Genomic DNA, 15046 nt, shown 5'->3' with positions numbered 1-15046 from the left:
GTCCTGAGTCACATGTAATGGACTTCTGCAAGATATTTTTTGGAAGAGATGAATCAAGAGGGAAGAAGCAGGAAGAGGCGCCGCAGAGCCTGCGGGGGCTGCGTGGCTGTGGGCCGCGGGCTGCGGGGCTGAGGCGGGAGCGCGCCGCCCGGCGACCTGGGCGCCCCGAGCCGAGGCCTGGGCCTGGGCCTGGTCCCCGGGTGGTCCCGAGCTGCGGCCTGGGCCTGGCCTCTGGGTCCCCGAGCCGCGGCCTGGTCTCTGGGTCTCCGGGTCCCCGAGCCGCGGCCTGGGCCTGGCCTCCGGGTCCCTGAGCCGCGGCCTGGTCTCCGGGTCTCTGGGTCTCCGGGTCTCCGGTCCCCGAGCCGCGGCCTGGTCTCCGGGTCTCTGGGTCTCCGGGTCTCCGGGTCCCCGAGCCGCAGCCTGGGCCTGGCCTCCGAGCCCCCGGGCGGCGCTGAGCCGCGGCCTGGTCTCTGGGTCTCCGAGTCCCCGAGCCGCGGCCTGGTCCTGGCCTCCGGGTCCCTGAGCCGCGGCCTGGTCTCCGGGTCTCCGGGTCTCCGGGTCCCTGAGCTGCGGCCTGGTCTCCGGGTCTCTGGGTCTCCGGGTCCCTGAGCCGCGGCCTGGTCTCCGGGTCTCCGGGTCCCCGAGCTGCTGCCTGGGCCTGGTCTCCGGGTCTCCGGGTCCCCGAGCCGCGGCCTGCCCCCGGGGCCCTGGCCCTGCCCGCCCGTAGGCGGCTCGGGGAGGCTGCTGGCGGCCGGTGCCTGCGGCGGCCCGAGCATGCGGAGGCGGAGGCGAGAGCGCCGGGGAGCCCGCGCCGCCAGCCGCAGGAGCTCAGTGTCCCACACGAGCGTCGCCAGATTTCCGTCTCCTTCAGATTCACCTTCTAATTGGTTTCAAGTGGATTATTTTCAAAGGGAATGTTACCAGCTTCTGCTGCAAAGACTAGGAACTTCGGTAACTGGACCCAGAAAATCATTAGGGACATAAAGTACTTGGGGTCAAAACACGTCTCCAAGCTGAACGTTTGGTCGCCTCGTTGCCGAAGACTTGGCCTTGGCGGATCCAGCACAGTCGGTGTGACTTTCTGTCCACAGCATTTTTAAGTCAGAACGTCCAGACGTCGCCCTTGGGACGGAGCGCTCGGATTAGAGGCCTGGCCCATGGGCCTTACCAGCCCTTAACGCCTTAGCAAACAGGAGGCCGCATTCCCACGTCCTCGCGGTCACAGGCCGCTGAGTCCAAGACGCAATCACAGAAGAAAGAAAGTTGAGAGGCGTGTGTTTTAGGCAATAGAGTTCATTTGACTGCTCTTGCTGGCTTTCTCAACCACATTAGCTGACACTGAGGCCGGGGATTTTAAATCGAAAAGACAACTGTGGGGGCACCTGGGTGGCTCAGTCGGTTAAGTGTCCGCCTTCGGGATTAGGTCATCATCACGGGGTCCTGGGATTGACCCTCGAAGTCAGACTCGCAGCTCGGCCCCCTGCCCATGCGTTCGCTCGCTCGCCCTCTCTCTGTCTACCTCAAAGAAATAGATGAAATCTTGAAAAAAAGAAAAGACAATTTTGCTTTCATGTTCACTAAAGAGCACTACTGAGCCTATAGCTTTAGCTAGCGGGTGTCAGGAAGCCACAGATGAAATGTCCCCATTTCTCTCCCTCTTAAATGTCGTTGTAAACCAAATCTGGGGACAAGAGAAGAAATTCCAAAGGAGGCTGACCTTGGATTTTTATAATTATTCTGTAGGTCAAGAGAAGAGAGGATATTAGGAACTAGAATAAATTTACAGATTTGTCAAAGGATAAAGATGGCAAATGAACTGTTATAAGTAAAAGCTCGTTTACCATACAGAGACAAAGATGAAGGAAGATGACACTGTTGAAAAAAGTGAGTGTTGGGAAGGAGCTACAAGCCGATTTTATTACTGCTCATAACAGCAAACCAATACGTGCAGTCTAACAAAAGAGGCCATCAATGTAATACAGGAGTCCAGAGGTGATCAGGACAGAGTTTCTGATAAAGACACTAACTGAGAGCTAAAGCAGCAAAATAATAAATCCTATGTATATCTGTGTGTATATGACACATAGAACGTATTTTACATACATATGCATATATATGCATTTATATGTATATATTTCTATGTTTTATATACATGTACACATATATATGTTTGTGTAGCTACAAAAACAACTAAACTAAGGCCAAACATATGTATACATCATTAAAATAAATGGAAATAAGTGTAGCTCACCTGTTACAGAAGAAGTAGTCAAATTTATCCATAAAATTTAACTCTTTGCTATTTGCAAGAAACCCAATTAAAGAAAAATGATTTGGAGACATTAAAAAGAAAATTGTAGGCAACATGTCTGAAACAAATGTAAACAGAAAGAAAAATATACTTGGATCTTCTTATCAATTAAAATAGACTTCAGTTAATCAGTCAGACTGAGAAATACAAATACCATGTGATTTCACTTATATGTGGAATCTAACAAAAATGAATAAACAAACCAAAAGCAGAATCAGACTCGTAAATACAGAGAACAAATTGATTGTTCCCAAAGGGGAGAAGGAGTGTCAAGATGGCCAAAATGGATGAAGGGAGTAGGAGGTACAGGCTTCCAGTTATGAAATAAGTCATGGGAATAAAAGACACAGCATAGTGAATACAGTCAATGACATTGGAAGGTGACAGATGGTAGTTGTGCTTGTGGTGAGCACGGCATAATGCATAGAGATGTTGAGTCACTGTGTTGTACACTTGAAACTAATAATAATAAAGTTCAGGAAACAAATGCAAATTATTGAATCAAAGGCTACAATTAAAAATAAAGGCACAACACAAATATATATATTTTTATAGAGAAAACCTAGAAGCCACATTGATATAGCGGAAATCAGAGGAAATACAGAATAGTAAAAATGGATTTTCAGTTAGTCAGTTGATAATACCTATAAAAATAATGCCTATAAGATTAATCAATATAATTGTATACCTTGATAATAGAGAAAGGTCTTCTTTTCATGAACTCATTGAAAATATACAAACATTTGAAGATATATTTGGCCGCAAGTAAAGTCTCATTGGTTTTTATTAAATGCAAAAATATTGGCACTATTTGTTGGTAACTCTGCAAATAAATAAGAAATTAGTAATAATTCCTAAACAACTTGCTTCCATCTGATCATTATAAAGTTATTTAAAAATGTATTATTCTGGGGCGTCTGGGTGGCTCAGTGGTTGAGCGACTGCCTTTGGCTCAGGGTGTGATCCCAAGGTCCTGGGATCGACTCCCGAATCAGGGTCCCCCAGGAGAGCCTGCTTCTCCCTCTGCCTGTGTCTCTGCCTCTCTCTCTCTGTGTCCCTCATTAATACATCAATAAAATCTTTATAAATAAATAAATAAATATTCTTCTTCTGTCAAGCCAAACATCAATAATTTTTAGAAAAAATCAGGAAAATCAATATTAAAATTTATGAGATGATGCTAAAGTAATTCTCTAAGAAGAATTCTTAGCAATACGTACTTAACTTGATAATATAAAATAGTTTGAACCACCACTCACAGATTTCAGGGAAAGCACAGAAATAGCCAAGACAACAGCAAAATAAAGAAATTAATAAATTTCAGTAAATGGGATATCTCGCTGAAGAAAAAATAAAAATGACAAGGGAAATATTCTGAAAACAATGACACTTTAATTGTATTTCTTTATAATTCCTATGTTATCATTTAATTCCAATTCTCGGGGGCAGCATTTTCAATATCTCATTCCTACATGTGATATTTACCAGGTTGAGGCAGTTCCCTTATATTCAAACTTTGCTAAAAGCTTTTTTCATGAATGGATGTTAACTTTATCAAATGGTATTTCTTGTATCTATTTAAAGGATGATTTGTTTTTCTCCCATTTTAATTTCATATAGCAATTTAGATTTACTGACTTTCAAAACTTAGAGAATATTTGTCTTCCTGGAATAAATCTCATTTGGTGTAAATGTTTTCCCCTTTTTATACTGCTGTATTCAACTGTTTAACAACAGTTTAAAATTTTGACATCTATTTTTAAAAGAAATATTCATCTGTCCATATCATCTCTTGAAACCCAAGGCTATGCCAGCCTAAAATGAGTTAAAAAGTGCTACCCCTCCAATTCTATGTCTTTTGTGTTTGCAAGAAAAGTTTATGCAAGTTTGGTAATGCTTTTTCCTTAAATGTTGGAAAAAATTCGGTTGTTAAACCATTTGAATATAGTTTACTTTCTATACAAAGCTCTTTGTTGTTGTTATTGTTATAAGTGATTCAATTTTAACAGATACTAGAATACTATGTGCTTCTATTTCCTCTGTTTTCTTAGTAAATTGTGCTTTCAAGGAATATGGCAATTTTATACAATTGTCAAATTTATTGTTATAAAATAGTTTAGAGCATCTTATTATAATATTTTAAATTGTCATTAAATATATAGTGATGTCCCCATTTGCTTCTTGATATTGGCAATTTTTGTTTTCTCATAATTTTTTTCTTACTATTATGTTTCTAATCATGTATCATATTCCAACCTCTAAAAAAAAAGTATTTACATATTTTTCTCTAGTATACATTACTATATATGTATATAGTAATATTATTATGTATTATTATTTTTCATTAATTTGTTTTCTTAAGATGATTTATTTATTTTTATTCATTAAGTTTGATTTGCTGCTCTTTGAGTTTACTTTTTGGTCATTTTCTACCTTTTCTGACCTGCATGTTTTAATTATTTACTCACTTTTAATATATTTAGTATAAGAATGGACTGTTGTGAACTTGCCTTGGAACACCGCACTGGCTGTGTTTCATACATACTATTACAGACAGAATTTGTTTTTATGTGCTTTGCTTTATTGTACTTTGCAGATACTACATTTTTTACAAATTGAATATTGGTGGTAACCCTGCATTGAGCAAGTCTATTGGCACCATTTTCCCAACAGCATTTGCTTACTCTGTGTCTCCGTGTCACATTTTGATCTTTTTCACAATATTTCAAGCTTTTTTCATTATTATTGTATTTGTTAATGATGATCTGCAGTCAGTTATTACAACTCGCTGAATGAAAAATCAGATGGCTGTTCCCATTTTTCAGCAATAAAGTATTTTAAATTAAGGTATGTGCATTTTTTAGATGCAACACTGTTGCACACTTCATAGATTACAATGTAGTGTAAACATAACTTTTACATGTTACTGGGAAACCAAAAAATTTCCTTGACTCCCTTTATTGCAATATTTGCTTTATTGTGGAGCTTTGGAATCAAACCTACAAAATCTCTGAGGTGTGCCTAAATATTGTTTTTATTACTGGTACTTTCTTGAAATTCTGAGGACTTCCGTTGTCATTTGATTATAAATGGATTAATGAATGACATACTTTTAACTTAAGTAAAAGGAAGGCTTTCTTTGAACCATCACTTCATTATTTTCTAATTTGCTTTTTTATTTGCATTATCATCAGAAGATTTTTGTATTATTTATATTTTTATAAATGTGAGATTAATATTAAAAAAGAGATAATTGTTAAATGTCAGTGTTCGAACACATTCGTCTTTTTAGGCCACGTCTCATCAAGACCAATGAAATCTACATTATGGATCACGTACAACTATGTTCCCCTAATATTTTTTTCCTCAATCACTCTTGGAGAGATGTGTTAAACTCATTATTATTGTTTTTCTTTTCATTTACCTTTTAAATTCTCCATGATTTTTCTATAGAAGTAGTTGCTGTCTTATTAACATAAATATTACTAGCAGATTCTGTACTTGACTTTTACACTTAGTATTTTATAGTGACTGCATTGTTTAATTTTTCCCTCCTTCCACTCTTCTCCCTTTCTTCCTCTCTAGTTTTCCTCCTTCTTTCCTTCCCTGCTTCCTTCCCTTTTCTTTCTCTCACCCCTTTCCTCTTTCCCTCCTTTTTCCTTTCATTTACTTCCTTACTTCCTTCACTTCTTTCTTTTTGAACATGAATTTTACTTTGTTTATCATCAAGATCATGATTCCTTGTTCTCATTTGCTTCCCCAGTATATCTTGCTCATCTTTTCATTTTTATTAATTCTGAAATTCTTTTTTAATATGCATCTCTTATAACCAGTCAATTTAGGTTTCCTTTTTTAGCCAATCTGAACATTGTTTTATTTCAATTGTAGAGATGTCACTTAATTATTGAAATGACTCATATAATTCATCTTCATTTGGACATATTTATGTACAGGGCGTGAAAGTTTTAAATATATAACATAAGATGCAATTAATGTACTATATACATGTTTATTTTTCATTTTTATTTAAATATTTCAGAGGATTTGCAGGTTTTCTGGTGGAATCTTTATATAATACTCTTAGTTTCTACTTATTAAAATAGATTTTTGGAACAACTAGGTGGCTCAGTGGTTGAGCGTCTGCCTTTGGCTCAGGTCATGATCCTTGGGTCCTGGGATCTAGTCCCAAATCAGGTTCCACGCAGGGAGGCTGATTCTCTCTCTACCTATGTCTCTGCCTCTCTCTCTCTCTGTCTCTCATGAATAAATAAATAAAATCTTTAAATTAAAAAAAAAAAGCAGTGCAACCAAATATCTTAGTTTTTTGGGGGACTATCTTGTCCTGACTCAAAGTTCCTAACAGTTATAAATATTTGCTTTTAATTTATTTAAAGATTTTATTTATTTATTTGAGAGAGGAGAAAGAAACAAAGAGAGAGCTTGAGCAGGGTGGAGAAGCAGAGAGAGGAGAAGACTCCCTGCTCAGCAGGGCTTGATCCTAGGACTCTGATCCCAGAAGCTGAAGGCAGAAACCTAATTGACTGAGCCACCCAAGTGCTCCTAGATATTTGCTTCTAATGGCTATCTTTTTGATGGGTCTTCTACCTTTGTGTAGCATATAACTTCCACCATTATTGCATAAGCAACAATAGAATAAGTTGAGACAACTCTGGTATTGAAAATGTGCATCAAAAAAAAAAAAAAGAAAAAAGAAAATGTGCATCAATTGATTAATTAATTAATTAATTTGCATTTCATCTTTCAGCAACACTTTTTCCCAAGTGGACACTGGAAGGGGGGGAAAAAAAGTTAATTTACCAGATACATTTCCAGTGGATTTTGGACTATTTGCATAAATCTACTTAAGATTCATTACAGATTTTCTGCTTTGAATAATACGATCATCTTGAGATGCACAAAACTGGCCCTCTCCTTCTAACATCCCTTAATCCCTTGGCAAGATGACTTACTTTAGTAGCATAAAATTATGGCAAGTAAAGAGTTTATTTGAAGTTGGAAAATCTGTGAAACCTAGTGTCAATGAAATAAAAACTTTTTAAAAGAGTTAGTAACATTTTTAAAAAGCATATCAATAAGGGATGGTTTCTTTAATATCATAGGACTTCTAATACAAAGAATTTCTTAATCAATTAAATCTTTAGCACAAGTGATCCCGCCTCCCATTCCTTTTCCCCTCTAATTTTAGTGTCCTGAACAGTTAATCTTTTCCTCTTCTTCTGGGTATATCAATATCTTTTTAAAAGTATAAACATAAAAATTCTTTTGCAATGTGATTTTATGCCTATGGATTATTAATCAATTTTTAAATATACTGTCTTTGGTAAAAATGAATCTGCAAGTGTTTTGATAACCAAATAAAGCATAAAGATAATATGTAAACCTGGAGAAATGTTTGACCTCAATTACAAACAATCACAACAATAACAACAGAAAAACAAAACAAAACAAAAAAAACTTTTTCTTTAAAAGGAGAGTGAAAAAGGGTTGGGATGACTAAATCTAGTCATCATTAAATCTAGAAAATTGGGCCATTCAAGGTTAGGAAGACCACCAGCCAGATATTACTTTGGAAAATATAACAACTGGATTAACTAAGATACTTAATATTTTTTATGAGTAAGGAAAATAAAAGGAGTGAAACAAAAAACCCACAGGTGTTGGAAATACAGGAATGCATTGTTCATTCAGTTTTATATGAAAACAAAATATGAAAATAATACACATAGAATAAGCTCATTCTGAATAAAAAGGGGATTGGGAGTAAAATTCAAATTACTATAGATTATTTGTTATTTGGATGTCTTTGGTAACAAGCTTTTCTTGCCAATGAATTGGATTACCTTCATGCCAGCTTTCTATCGGCAATGAATATATCATTTTACTTTAGTATTGGTAGCTACTCTCAGGAATAGATGTGCCAAGGGCAACATCATAGTAAGAAAGTAAAAAGCCGTGGGCTTCATCATAAAGACTGAAAAAAATCACTCACTTCTTTCACTTAATTGGGGCTGAAGTAGATTCTCAAAATTTTAAAAGGTATTTCTTTTTAGGAAATACAATATTATTGTATTTGTATGTATTTGTTTGTATGAAAAACCTGCAGCTATTTTAATCTCCATGATTCTTTTGAAAAAGTAACATTAGAGAATCACTTAAAAATATAATAAAATGTTTTAAGTTTGTCTGTTTAATAGTAGTCTATTTGAATGTTTCAGTTTTTAGATAAAATAGTTACATGGCTGACACAAAACTCTGAAATATTGCATAAGCAAAAGAGGTGAAATAGTTTATTATAACATGCACTGTGTATCTTGCACCTTCCCATAAGTTAAGGTTTTGGTTTTTCTCAAAGGTGGTCATTCACTGGACTACTAATCTATTTGTTATTTGAATCAAAATTTTAAAATAAACCTCAATTAATGTCACCAACATTGTTGTGACTTCTGGACAAAATATTCACCACCGAAAGTCATCATGGTTGTTCTAATATCTCTCTCAGACAGTACACACAATTTTGTACATTCAGGCCATCATTCTTGCCATAAATAACATGGGATGATAATCCATGCAGAAGAAAATGGAAGACGAAGTTAAAATAAATACTCTGCATCTACCATTGTTCCAATGTGGTACCATTTAACTTCAGCACAGACAGTAATGTCTATCATTGACATTTCAGTAAAGAACTGAAAACATTGTAAACTATTTTCTGATGTAAGAAATTATGGTACCCAAACAACGCTCCAGTCTAAGAGGGGAAGGCTGATGACTCTAACATAAAACAAAGCTCATCATAAAACCTGCTGTTACACTCCTGTTATAGGATGCATGTGAAAATTCACTAACAAGAAATTCAGCTTCTTTTCTACGGTTCTCAGATTTGTTTAGGCTCTTTCTGTGGCCACAAAATCGAATAGAATCCAACATGAAGGCAATAGTAAGGGAGGGTATTATGGCAAAACTAAATACGCAGTAACTGTCCAAAAAATCACCAATCACATCCTTCAAGGCATATTAAATACTGACAACTTTTTTATTCTATTTTAATAAAGCCCTTTGTAATTTAAATAACTGAATCATAACACTCTCATGTTTGGTACATATACCCTTAGGAATCCTTTTTAAATGTGCCTAATTCTACCTACACATAGGTAGTTATGTTTGAGAACACTGGGGATAATTGAAGATTACAAATCGAAAAAAATAGGAATTTGATCTAGCTGGTGATAATGCTAGTGAACATGATAATGCTAGTGAACTCTTCAAAAATGGGATTTTTATTTAATGTTTGTGTGTATGTGTGTGTGTGTGTGTGTGTGTGCGTGCGCGCACACATACGTGTGCCTTCATCTATTTTGGAAGATGGCAGATGTACACTTTGAGGGCTGTCAGGTTTTCTACCCAATAGAGTTGTTGAAAAGTACATTTTCATAATTCAATTTGCTACCCTAGGCCAAAAAAAAATGTGACACTTAAAGAGTGATATGATAAATTAATTGATTTCTCCACATCACCAGGCACAAAGATGGTTTCTTTTATGTCTGTGGAGGCAAAGTGAGGTCCTGGCAACTGACAGGATTGTAAAAATACTCATCAGGCTTTTCTTCAGCAATAAGTTACTAACAGAAAACAAATATTCCTGAGTCTTTTACACGGTACAAAATTATACTATTTATTCCCCTTTCGATAAGGAATATCTGAGGTATTTAGATATGGAAAACTGTAACCTTTGTCAGAGATAGAAAGTGAGAGGGGCAATCAAGTCTCACTCAATGCAGATTAAAATAATCAGCTTATTTATTTAAACTGAAATTCTATTTTTTAAAATCATTCTCAGTGGTTATTTTATGTTCAAAACAACAGGCAAGTAATCTAGCTGCAAAAGAATAATTTCTAAAAAACTTTAGGAAATACTGTGACTAATTTAGTGAACAAGTAGCTCAAAATATTTGCATTACATCGACAGAGAGATGATATTACTTTTTATTTATAATTACATAAAATTGAGGGGAAAAAGGGAGCCTAAAACCCCTTAAGCTGACAGGCTGCCGAGCTATAACTGGCAGAGTGAGTACAGAGAGATTCAATGTGAAAAGTGGAAGATAATGTGCTCACACACTAATGGGCACTGAACTAGGCATAGGCTCATTTTTCACATCATGTCATCTCTAAGGTTTGAAGAAAAAGTAATGGCCAGAATGAGCCTGGCTCTATCTCAGACATTATCATTTGCCTCCTCAGTTTTATTTGTGTTGACTTGTACAGTCTAAAAAGATGACAGTCTCTAGGCCTCTGGATCACTCAGAGTGATAATACACAGCACATTACACTGTTGGTGACAGGTTCTGTTCTCCTGGATGGCATCTGAAAGGAACGCATCTCCCTCCGTCATTTCAAATGCTATAAACTGACAGAAGAAAGAATCTTGCAGAGGGGACATCACAAACCCTGTCTGTTATGATTTTATGAGATAAACTGGAGTTTCCAGGGTATCTTGTTCAGGAAATTAGTGTCAGTCAAACTTTAGTGGTTTTTTTTTTTTTTTTTAAGAGATAAATAGCAGACTCTCAAAAGTAGCCTTGCCCTATTTCATACAGCGAAACCTCCCAAACCATGTGTTCAATACTGTGAAAAACTGGTTTTCCTCTCTTTAAAAAAAAAAATAGCTCCTGGGTTACTAGTTAAAGTGCAATAAACTATCCGGGGCTTCAATGAGAAATAAATGTCTATACATCGATGAGATCTTTAAAGAAATCACTAGTCTGGTTGTATGAAAGAATAAATCAGTACTTTTAAATATTTTGGAAGGCTCATTTTTTGCTGAATTGCTAACTTAATATCCTGTTGAACTATAAACATGCCAAGACTATAATGTTTTTTTCTGGGTACATTTATTCAAGGTTTTATCTTCTTTCTCTTTATTTCAGTAACTATTACAGAATTGATTTACAGTAGTTTGAATTTAACTGAAGACTCCACAAAAATATCACTAAGGTAGATAATAATATGCAGAATTTTATTAATTTATCCTAAACTGAATAGCATATGGAGTCCCCACTCTTACGTTTTTTAAAACATTACAGTGTCATAAAAATTTACAGGTGCTTGAATCATAATCTGCCAATTGTCGTAGCTTTTTCCCATGTAATTTCAAGTACTTCTATTATAATAAACGTTCCTTCCACGACTTAAGTTTAAGTGATTATTTAAGTTAGACTTGCTCGTTGTACTTTTCTGTCCATTTCCATGTTTGAAACTTTTTTACTGTCAAGAAGAAAAGAAGTGAATGTCAAAGAATGTTTCACACATACATTTATAAATGTCTTTTAGTTAAATTTTTTTATTATAAACTTATTAAAAAATTATTTCAAAGTGGAGTTTGACCACATACTTGTATTTTAAGTATAGGATAAACCTGATGATTCAGATGACTTGCTATTAAGCCATAAGAGTGTTTTAGAAATTAAAGATCATAAGGATAACACTCATAGTGTGGTTAAATAAATGACTTTTAAAAAGAAATGAGAATTTATTTCACGTGTATTTCTTTTCTTGGATGTCTTATTAATTAATTAGTACTGAGACTGCATAGTACTTTGAAATGTAGATCTAGGTTCCTCTCTTAAAAAGGGAAAAAATATGAAGTATGAAGCCACTAGTCAGAAAAAGTATGAAGAGGGCAGCCCGGGTGGCTCAGTGGTTAAGCGCCGGCCTTGGCCCAGGTTGTGGTCCTGAAGACCCGGGATCAAGTCCCACATCCCGCTCCCTGCATGGAGCCTGCTTCTCCCTCTGCCTGTGTCTCTGCCTCTCTCTCTCTCTCTTAAATAAATAAATAAATAAATAAAACTTTTTTAAAAAAAGAAAAAGTATGAAGAGGATGTCTTTCAATATGTTCACATGGAACATTGCAAAGGTGTGATTTGTCATCCCACAGGTGAATTTTCAGAATTTTCTGGTGCTTGGAAGATAGATTTGAAATTCCCTGAATTTCAGATCAAGGGAATGATGTGACCACTGTAAGTACCCAGCAGTGTTTGATCAGATTCTTCCTCACCTTACAAGAGGGCATTTTCGTTCATACAATCCCCTATTGGGATTCAGACACCTGTCATCTGCTTGACATACCTAACAATACAGTCACTCACTCTTGTTTTATGGAAGACGTAGAGAGAGAAAGAAGAGTAAAGGGTTTAATAGAATTAGTTTGAAGAGGGACTATCTTGTTTTTTTCTTGGTAATTTTTAGAGTTGCTCATTTTTTTTTATGAGACCCAGCATCACCCAGCATCAGTCTCCAACCTGGAGATCTTCATTAGCTCTCTTCTCTTCTTGAGTAAAGTTAGGACTTGAATATAGCCTATATTTTCCTACTTACATTGTATCCTACAGCTTGATGCCCTTTTTTGGAGCCTACCTGTTCTCTCATGTTCTTATGTGATTTGTCTCCAAGTATCCTATTCTGAGAGGTGAACAAACACCCCAAATTATTATTTATTGTACGCACACGCCCTCATTTCCTCAAAACAGAGCTTCGTAAACAGTGAACACATAACTGGGAGCTGATGACCCGAGGATGGCCAAAGAACTGCTTTCTTTCTTGGAACTAACTAACCCCTCTAAGGGTGAGTTTTATTGAAAACAATTTTGACTTCTGCAGATAGACCTCAACTTTGTAAGTATACAAGAGGATTTAGAACCTGAAATGTTACTTTAATGAAATCAGTCCTATAACCTAGTAAGCAGCCCTATTTTAAATAATAACGAGACATAGCCCACTTCATTCCTCGACTAGCAACATCTGGTAAAACCCACTTATTAGTTGAAAATAGAAATAAATATAAAACTTTATATATATATTTATATATAATAAACATATATAACAAAGAACTTGTAGATATCCTTCTATATTATATATGTGAACAAAAAAAACAGAATTGAAGCCCTTTAAAATCATATCCTGAGTAGGCATACAGACATGTAGATAAAAGGGAATCTTTTTCCCCCCCACCTTGTTTCCAGGTAAATAACTGTAGCTACAGAAAAGAGAATGAACCGTAGCTCCTAGCAGAAGTGTGCAAATCCACCACGTTCTATACCTCAGGCAGGGTCACCAACACCCATCTACTGGCACAGGGACATGGAAAACGCAGTCACTTAAAAGTCATCTTTGCTCTTGGAAATGGGAATCGCTGCCCAATCCCATTAGGCTTCCACCTCCTGTCCTTAGGCTCACTTCCGCCCTTCTTTGTTGAGGTCTTATCCCTCCTTGTGGGTGTTGAACTCGCCTTCCAGACGAGTAAGCCTCCTGCTTGTAGTCGGCCCATGGAGTCACCAGGTTAAGGGTGTATCTACTCCACTCCTGATAAATGCCAGTTTTATCTGCCCATTTCTTTTGTGTGTCTCTCAGTTAGATAGCAGGGTTAGGACATATCAAATCTTATATTCTCCGTGTCCCTTTTATTTTGGAAAGCTTTTGAGAGCTTAACATTTCCCTGTTTCTTGTTGTTCAGACCAAACCATTGCCTTCTGAATCCGTTTACTCGTGGCCTCTTGCCTCCTACAGCAAATCCAGGCTTCCTCTTGTCATCTTCAAGGAACCCGCCCCTATCTCGCCTCTCTGTCCTTGTACGCACTGCCCTAGCTGTCGCTTTTATCTCTAGTCCATTTTAACCATGTAAACAGCGGAGAATCATTATAACAGTTAAGAGGAAGTCAAGTGATTTCAAAGACAAACTCGGATTAAAAAGAATGGGATCCAAATTTCTCCAACCTAAAGGGTGAATAAATATTTACTAAAACTTTAACTTCTACAACATAAAAAAAAAAAAAACCTTCCACTTCTCCAGACATGCTTGTATCTAAACTGGAATAAGCATAAAATATATATAACATACATGCACATATATGTAAGTATTCGGTATTAGCTCAACCAATTGGTCTTGACTTCTAGAGGATTTTCATTTAAATTGCGTATGAATTTAAAAGGCCCACTAAAGTATAATGTTCCAAATCTCTTACTTTTCCTCCCAACTCGATAGATAGATCCCTTTTTATGTCCAACTTACAAACTGTTGTCTATAGTTTTAAAGCCCTTCAAGCATTTTTCTCTTAAAAAGCCCATTTCATTTTCAGATCGTTTTATTTAAAGAAACTTTTTCCTTAACTTGAATTTAAATCTGTCCCTTGGTAACATTGAATTGTTGGATTTTATTCTTGCCTCTGGAATCATATAAATCTTGGCTAAATAAAGTTTTACATGCAGTCTTTCAAATATTTAAAAATTTTATTGTGTCTCATTTAAACTCTCTAGGTTAAATAATCTCACTACTGAAACTAAGCATTTTATCATTTTTTGGGGTCTTTGATGATCTTACTTTGTGTTCTCTATTCCTGTTTACTAAAATTCCTTTCAAAATATAGTGATCCAAACTAAGTATGATGGTCTGGCCACATCACACTCAAGGTTAACTAAAACTCCAGTGCGATTGTTACATAGGTTTTTTTCCTAGGCAAGCTTTCCTTATTGTGTTCTTGTAAAGCTGGACTTTTTTAGACTTTAGAACAAGTTGACCTTACATTTGATGGTACCACATTATGACAATAATGGTTTATCTACTTTTTTTTTGCCCATCAAGATTTTTTAGATATTGATAATAGGTACACATTTTCTATATCTCATTCAGATTCACACAATTCACAAATATAATCAGTATGT

General features: G+C 36.5%; 1 long non-coding RNA gene across 4 annotated transcripts in view; it reads right to left on the bottom strand.

Annotated features, from left to right (window-relative positions):
* Positions 1-10195: 10195 nt before the first annotated feature.
* Positions 10196-15046, bottom strand: part of LOC140624143 (uncharacterized) — a 40631-nt gene continuing 35780 nt past the window's right edge. The window contains exon 5 of one of the 4 annotated variants that reach the window (XR_012023671.1): positions 10196-11596. This is a non-coding gene — a long non-coding RNA (uncharacterized lncRNA). The remainder of the gene's footprint in view (positions 11597-15046) is intronic. The other 3 variants (XR_012023672.1, XR_012023670.1, XR_012023673.1) reach the window with 3 other exon arrangements.

This window comes from Canis lupus, chromosome 34, assembly GCF_048164855.1.
Source record: "Canis lupus baileyi chromosome 34, mCanLup2.hap1, whole genome shotgun sequence".
NCBI lineage: Eukaryota > Metazoa > Chordata > Mammalia > Carnivora > Canidae > Canis > Canis lupus.
The sequence above is the reverse complement of the archived record's forward strand: the minus strand, read 5'-3'. Positions and strand labels throughout refer to the sequence as shown.